General features: G+C 39.1%; 1 long non-coding RNA gene across 1 annotated transcript; it reads left to right on the forward strand.

Annotated features, from left to right (window-relative positions):
- The first annotated feature begins 771 nt into the window (after window positions 1-771).
- On the forward strand, window positions 772-4,967 carry LOC125611157. Its single transcript, XR_007341285.1, has 3 exons — window positions 772-938; window positions 1,538-1,677; window positions 4,548-4,967. It is a non-coding gene; the product is annotated as an uncharacterized LOC125611157 (long non-coding RNA).
- The last annotated feature ends 3,036 nt before the right edge of the window (window positions 4,968-8,003 follow it).

The following is an 8,003-nucleotide window of genomic DNA, read 5'->3' on the forward strand; positions in this document are numbered from 1 at the left end:
AGTAATCCCTCCAGGTTCTTTGGCTTAGTGGAGAGACTGCTGACATGAGAGGAGTTTCTGTCCTGGCGTCTTGCTCAACTTATGCTTCTTTATAAACAAGCTCTCTGAGCTCACTTGGGAAGATTAGACCTTCAAGTGGGCATTCTGTGACTGGAGAAATAGCCAGGTGAGGTATTAGCATCTCCATTTCCCAGGTATTTTGACCTCTGTAAGTTATGTTGTGTCTCCTCCAAACTATTCCCTACTGGCCAGCAGAAAGGACTTCCCTCTCAGATGGCTTCCTTGGTTCAGTTTATAGGGAGCTTGTACTTTCCTATGGCAGTGCTCAGTAGTTTTTATTTGACTGTGTTATGTATTCTCAACTAGATTTAACCCCTTCCTGAATAGAGATTGTCAGTTATGCTTCTTGTTATTCTTTATATTATTTAAGTAATTACTTATACTGAAAACCTTGTTTGAATTTGTGAAATGGATTAGTGATCCTTTCTCTCTATGCAGCTTTGGTTCACTGTGAATGGCATTTCGTTGTGGCATGTGCCAGAGGGTCTCATGCCTGTTGTGCACAGAAACTGATAAAAAAAAAATCCTATTTGATTTTCTTGGACTAAGAAAAATCAGGACAATATAAGTATCTCCTATTGATTTTTTTTTTTTTACTTTTTTTATCACATTGTGACATTAACAATGAATAATTAAATAACAACAAAAAAGTCTCAGTATCACTAAGTATATATTTTTCCCAGCATTTCAGAGGAGAAGATATATAAGGCCTTTCTTGCTTTCCAGACACTTCACATCTATTTGAAGATTAAATTTATGAAAGCATTAGGAAATGATAATGTAATAAACCATATGATGATGATCTTGAGAGACCACAGGTCATTGTGGATTGAGCCAAGTTTCCCAAAATGTGTTCTTTGGATCATTGATCCTGAAAGGTACTCCTTAAATGATGATAAGTGGAAAATTCTGCATATCATATTCTATTCTTCAAGGATGGTAATATTTACTACTATATGATAGGATCTGAAAAGCATTTCAGTCTAAAAACATTCAGAAATAGAGTTATCTCACAGTTCTTTTCATGCAATTTCTATCAGAAGCTTCCTATTAATACTTTGCATGTTTTGGCAAGTACTGAAGAGTCATGTGAGTTTTGGATGATTTCTCTTAGGATTTTTCTTGAAAGAAATCGGCTTGAGCTGGTTCTAAACCAGTGTGAAAGAGAAGAGAATCCTGTTGGCAGAGTATAAAGGGAGGGCTAGCTCAGAGGGCTGTGACCACAACCTGAGGATTTTATAATCTTTATGGTGGGAAAACAGCTTTGGTTGATTCGTAGTGATGTAATATGAGGAATGAGGCCCCTGAGAAAGGTTAATCTGTGGAGAGTGCTGGGGAAGGAGGGCAGGGCACTAGGCTGGTTAGTATCTAGAGTAGTTGGAAAGGACACTTGGGGAATGGTGAGGGATCAATTTTATTAGCATTCTCTTAGTCACTGTCTCCTAGAGATGCTTCATTTTTTTTGTTCCTCTCTCAGGAATCCCTGTGTGTTGCCAAATTGAAGTGAAAATGGGAGCCCAGGAGCTGGATATCAACATGGATGATGGCATGCTAGAGGGTCTGAGTGCAGTGACCAGATTTTGCAACTTAATATCTTCTGAACTGGACATTGTCAAGGTTGTACAAAGTTTATAATTGAGCAGTTTTGGTTGTCTCACTGTGTTATTCACTTAGTTTTGCCAGTTGTCCCCCTTAGCTGTCCACTCATGAACTGCTTTTCTATTTTTCTACATTGAAAGCCCAGTGGTTTCTGAGTGTCAACATTCTAGGCTCATGGTAACCTTTTTGACATCAGCCAGATTTTTTTCCCAGTGTGTGGCATTGAATCCATGGGTGATTTACCACTGAGCCATATCCCCAGATATTTTTATTTTTTCATTCTGAGACAGGGTCTCAATAAGTTCTTGGGGCCTCACTAAGTTGCTAAGGCTGGCCTTTAACTTTCGATCTGCCTGCCTCAGCTTCCTGAGTGCTGGAGTTACAAGCTTGCACCATCATGCCCAGCACAAAGCCATATTTTGGAGAAAGATATGGCTTTATCTTGGCTATTTCCAAGGTTTCTGGGATTGGTCATGAGAACGGATGTGATTATATTTCTGGACAAACCAAAGATCAACTCTCTGAATCTTTGAAGTTTTTATCTGTTCCTGCCACATCATTTGTTCCATGTGTGCCTTGGGCATTGGAGTTCAGGTAGTGATTCCTTATCAGGCAGAAGAGACCTTCTTAGACTTATCAGATTGAAACAAAAGTATAAAACTTTGATAAACCAAGGGATTACATCAGCCTTTACATTGTTCTTTAACAGGTTGAAGTGAAGATGGGCATGTTAATGCACACCTATAATCCCAGCTCCCAGGCACACTGAGGCAGAGGAGGAATACAGGTTCAAGGCCAGCTTCAGCAAATGAGGGAAGTCCTAAACAACTCAAAATCAGAAATAAAAGGGGCTAGGGATGTAAATCAGTGGTAAAGCTTCTCTGGGTTAAATCCCCAGTGTGGAGGAGGAGGAGGACGAGGAGGAGGAGGAGGAGAAAGAAAGAAAAGAGTTGAATGTTAATTTTAGCAAAAGTATTTTTGTTAAGTATAAGTCTTTGAAAAAAATTTAGGTGGTTCTAAAAACTATTAAAAAATGTCACCTTATTTCTCTGCCTTTAAGTCTGTGATGAGAAATGTTTTTGAGATTCTTTTCTAAAAGAAACTTTGTGGTGATTTTGTTTTGTGTATATATATATATATTACTTATGTGGTACCGAGGTTCGAAACCAGTGCCTCATGCATGCAAGGCAATAACTCAACACTGAGCTAGAACCCCAACCCTAGCCCCTTCTTTTGATTTTTGGTTCTAAGAATTGAACCCACATGTCAACCATAGAGCTAAACTCCTACTCACTTCCTGATGCTTTAAGAGTTTCATATTCTGTGCTGGACATGGACATGCCTATAATCCCAATAACTCGGGAGGCTGAGTCAGGAGGATCTCAAATTCAAGGTTGGCCTCAGCAATTCAGTGAGATCTTGTCTCAAAATAGAAAATAAAAAGACCATGGGTGTGGCTCATTGGTGAAGCATCCTTGGGTTTAATTCCCAATACCAAAAATAATATATATATATTTGGATTGTTGGTTTTTCTTTTTCTTATTTTTGATTTCATTAAATGCTTAGATTATAAGTCTTGTGGTAAGCATTGAATTATAATTTTTAATTTGTGTATTCAAACTCCTACTAAGGAGCTCGGTACTATGCTGGGCACAGTGGTGCAAAACTATAATACCAGAAACTCTGGAAGCTAGGCTTAGCAACTTAGAAAGGCCCTCTTAAAAAGAGATGGGGATGGAGCTCAGCAGTAAAGTACATCTGGATTTATTCCCTAGTATTAAAAAAAATGAAAAATGAGCTTGTTGCCATGGCACATGTTTATTATTCAGTAAGTCCAACTGCATCAGGAGTATTAAGTTTGAGGCCAGCCTGGCCAATTTTACTAGGCCCTATCTCAAAATAAATAATAAAAGCTTTGGGATATAGTTCAGTGGTAGAGCATCCCTATGGTTCTATCCTCAGTACCACCAGAAGCAAAACAAAAAGTAAAAAACTCTGACTAAAGTTTTGCCACTTTTCTTTGCACCTTCTGAGAATAAAAGGTTCAAAGAATCTGGTGGTCCATTGAATTCAGAATCCAGAGTTGGAGCCAGTTGTTTATCTGCTTTGTAGTGGCATGACCTCAGAGTCCTGACATCCTGATGAGGTGAGCTGTTGTTGGCCCTGGTTTCCTTAAGTGTGCTGGTTTCACCTGCTCTATCTGGTCTGTGAATGGTAATGATGGCACTGTCTTGTCAGCTGTGAAGGATTCTAATAACTAAGTGTTTCAATCATTATGGTAATTTTTCTCTCTTCTTTCTTGTGTTTGACCTACTGCTGAAATTTATTGGATGCTATATTTTGGGCAGCAAGGGTAGAACACAAATATATTCCACTAGCATGTTTTTACCAGCAGGGTGAAAAAGAAAAAGAAAAAGCTAAAGAGATGTGATTGCTGCTCTGAGCAAAATAGAACACACTTGACATTTTAAAATTTTTGCCAGGGAACTTTACCTGGAGTCAGAATAAGTGGAGGTCTTTCCAACTTGTCCTTCTCTTCTGAGGAATGGACACTATCCATGAAACAATGCATGGGTTTTTCCTTTACCGTGCAATCAAGGTAGGTTCAAAGCCTGCTTGCCCCTGAAACCACATCTTATTTAGGGCAGGGTTTCCCCTAATGTGGCCTTTAGGCTAACTGGCCTGTGATCAGTTTCTGTAAAGGGGGTTTGATTCAGGTACCCCCTCAATGCACCCACCATTCATGTGTATCTTAGATAACATTGCTTTTGGGCTTCAACAGCAAAGGCAAGTCACTGTGACCAAGACTGTGGTCTAAAGTGTAATCCCTCTGGCCCCTGATTTAGGGCATCACTGGAAAGCCTCACATTTCTTTTTATTGCCTTTAGTTTGATATGGACATGGGGACAGTGACTGTGGGAAACCTCCCAGTATATGATGATATCCACAAGAAAGTTCTCCAGCTCTATGAAGACCTCATCTGGAATCAAGACCCTGAGGCCACTGAGTAGCTATTACATCAAGCCCAGGTAGAGAGAAAAGTGTCTAACATGTGGCTTTTTCCTGTCTTTGAGTTTATTACTTACAATTATTGGACTGTGATTGTAGAATAGAAGCAAATATCTAATCGTGTCTCTGGATCAATGAACATTCCAGAGAAGGTATTTGGATTAGGGTAAGGAAGGAGGCTGCTTCAGCATTTGGAATGTAAATTTCTTTCTTTCTTTCTTTCTTTCTTTCTTTCTTTCTTTCTTTCTTTCTTTCTTTCTCTCTCTCTCTCTCTCTTTCTTTCTTTCTTTCTTTCTTCCTTCCTTTCTTTCTTTCTTTCTTTCTTTCTTTCTTTCTTTCTTTCTTTCTTTCTTTCTTTCTTTCTTTCACCATGGATTGAATCCAGAGGACCTTAACCATTGAGCTGCATCCTTAACTCTTTTTAGTTTTTACTGCGAGACAGAGTCTGGCTAAATTGCTTAGGGCCTTGTTAAACTTCTGAAGCTGACTTTGAACTCCTGATCTTCTTACCTCATCAGCCCAAGTTGCTGGAATTACAAGCATGCACTAGAACTTTACTTTCTTTATGTTTATTTTGAAGTGTGAAATATGTTTTTCTTGTACCAGTAACAGATATTAATTCTAGAAAATTTAAAAAATACAGGTAAGCAAAAGGAGAAAATAAAGTCACTCTTAATTCCACTACCCAAAGCATTTTGAATACCCTCAGTCTCCCAAGCTGCTGAGATTGCAGGTGTGCACTACCACGCCTGGCTAGGTGCGTGAATTATGACTCTCAAGCAGATACAGGGACTGTGAGGGAGATAGAAACAAGTTTGTATTGAACTGAATAGGATACAGAAATTTTCCTAGGAAACCTTTAATTGAAGCCCAAGTCATTCCATGTTGTTTTTTAAGTGACAGTGGATCTTTACCACCAACCTTTATTCTGACAGCCCAATCAGGGTGTAAACTACTGTGGAATGATTCTGGTGTATTGGTGCAATGCATTTAGAAGAATAAATTTAATACTGAGTTAGCTCACATGGGACAGTTACAAATAGTGTAAGGAATGCATATGCACAACGTTTTTTCTGTTCTGTTCTGTTTTGTCTTGTTAATTTATTGAAGGTCATAAACCACAACTCAATATATTTATGTGTCAATTTGTCCATGGAGAGATGCTTCTGGAAAAATCGGAATCCTTTCAACTGGCTTCCTCTGAGTAATTTCTGTATTTAAGATGGTGTAGCCCTATGAACCGCTGGTGGCGCTCAGTCATACTTGTCACCAGGGTCTCCCAGGAGTTTCCTGAGGTTCTGGTTGGTGGAATGGTCAGTTTAGAATCAGACTTTTGGGCTGGGGATGTGGCTCAAGCGGTAGCATGCTCACCTGGCATGCGTGCAGCCCGTGTTCGATCCTCAGGACCACATACAAACAAAGATGTTGTGTCTGCTGAAAACTAAAAAATAAATATTAAAATTCTCTCTCTCTCTCTCTCTCTCTCTCTCTCTCTCTCTCTTTCTCTCTCTTTAAATAAAATAAAATAGAATCAGACTTTTTTGTTTCTGGAACAGCCATTGGCACTATGCCATGCCACATGCCCAGCATGATGGGTGGGTTCAGTCCTGCTAAGTTTCCCCACTGCATTTTAATGCTTGGGATGTCCAAGTGAGACGTCTTCTATGAGTCATTTTCTTTGCACACCAGGGTCACCTTATTGTCCACTTAACGGTCAGAACATCTCTATTACAGTGAGTATTGTTATTACTATAACTAAAGTGTTATTGACTTGCATGTTGAGATGAGGAAAAGGCTCAGAAAGTTGATTGGAAAGCAAGTATTTTGATACAGGTGCTGTAGAGGAAAACAAGCTACTATCATTTAGCAACTTTTACATCCAGAGAGAAACAGCTGTGGCAAGTAAAGAGGAATCTGCAGCCTGTTTTTTTCTGTGTTTTGCTTGATGGCTAACTGCTTCTACCAGGTTTGGAACTGAAGAGAGTTGGTTTGAGTCCCAGAGGTGTTGCTTTGTAGTTGTGTGCCTTGACCAGTAATCTCTCTGAAACTTAGTATGTTTTCTGGTGCCCTAATTGAATATCAGGCTGGGTACATTATAGTGAAAAGAGGTTTAACTTGCTGATGGCTCTGGAAGTCCAAGAGCATGGCACTGGCATTTGGTGAGGGCCTTCCTACTGACAATTTTGATTCTGATAACAGTGTGTACATTGTGAAATATTCCCCACATACTAATTAACATATTCATTACTTCACATAATTACATTTGTTAAGAAGTTTCTAAAACTTCATATCCTGTGGAATAGGATAAGAGTTTAGTTTACACTGATACAGCTCTAGCCATGTAAGTATCAATAACAATCAGTCTAATTCTGCATGGTGGCATAATGCCTTTGAACTTGTCATGTATTTAGAGATATTCAGAAAAACAATGACTACTTGTGAATCTTTTCCTTCAAACATTAGATTGGACTCATCAAAAATTCAAGTGTAATTAGGAAGGAAAAAATATGTTTGGATGTCTTTTATAAACATCAAGCAATGGACTCCTTATCTTAACAATATAATTCACCTTCAGGAGCTAGATCTATTTCAAAGAGTCACATCTCTACTTCTCTTTGCTATATATTTATAATGACCAGCTTGCTTAGATGTTTTTAAGCCCGTGAGAAGTTAAAAGAAAAGAATATCTGAAAAAAGATTTTGAAGACTTTTCAATAAATAGTAGTCTAGAAAAACTAACATAAAAAACAACTAAAGTTCTAAACTCCTTATTTTTAGGAACATTATGTGATAGTAGGAGCAAATGTGACTCCATTTTGTTTTATAACTTCATCTTGTAAAACAACCATACCAAGTAGAAGAGTCCTGACTGGAGCAAGATGTTCTTTTCCTTTTGCTATAGAAACCTTTAAGAACACGGAACTACCTAATGGGGCATTGTTTCTATAACTGGGGTAATGGGGCTCTGTTTCTGTAACTGGGGTGACTGGGGTGACTGGGCAAACTGTGATTGGTTAGGCTTCCCTCCGCTTGACTGCACTGTCCAGCTTCTGTAACCTGGCTTGCTTGCATTGGCTAGACCCCCACCCCCAACAACCCTTTTGTGGTTTTCAGGCTTATAAGGAGTGCCCTTGCAATTGTTCGGGGATGATCAGGGGAAAAGCTTTATGTTCTGGTCAGCCGCCACTGATGTGCTTCAATAAAGGCTTGATCCGATTATACGTGAGTGGTCTGGAAGTCAGTTTATGAAACTCCGGAATGAAGCTTTCACTATAACTTTTGGGGGCTCATCCAGGATCCATTTCTTCCCTACCCTCATGCCAAATTTGCCTCCA

This window comes from Marmota marmota, unplaced genomic scaffold (assembly GCF_001458135.2).
Source record: "Marmota marmota marmota unplaced genomic scaffold, marMar, whole genome shotgun sequence".
NCBI classification, from domain to species: domain Eukaryota; kingdom Metazoa; phylum Chordata; class Mammalia; order Rodentia; family Sciuridae; genus Marmota; species Marmota marmota.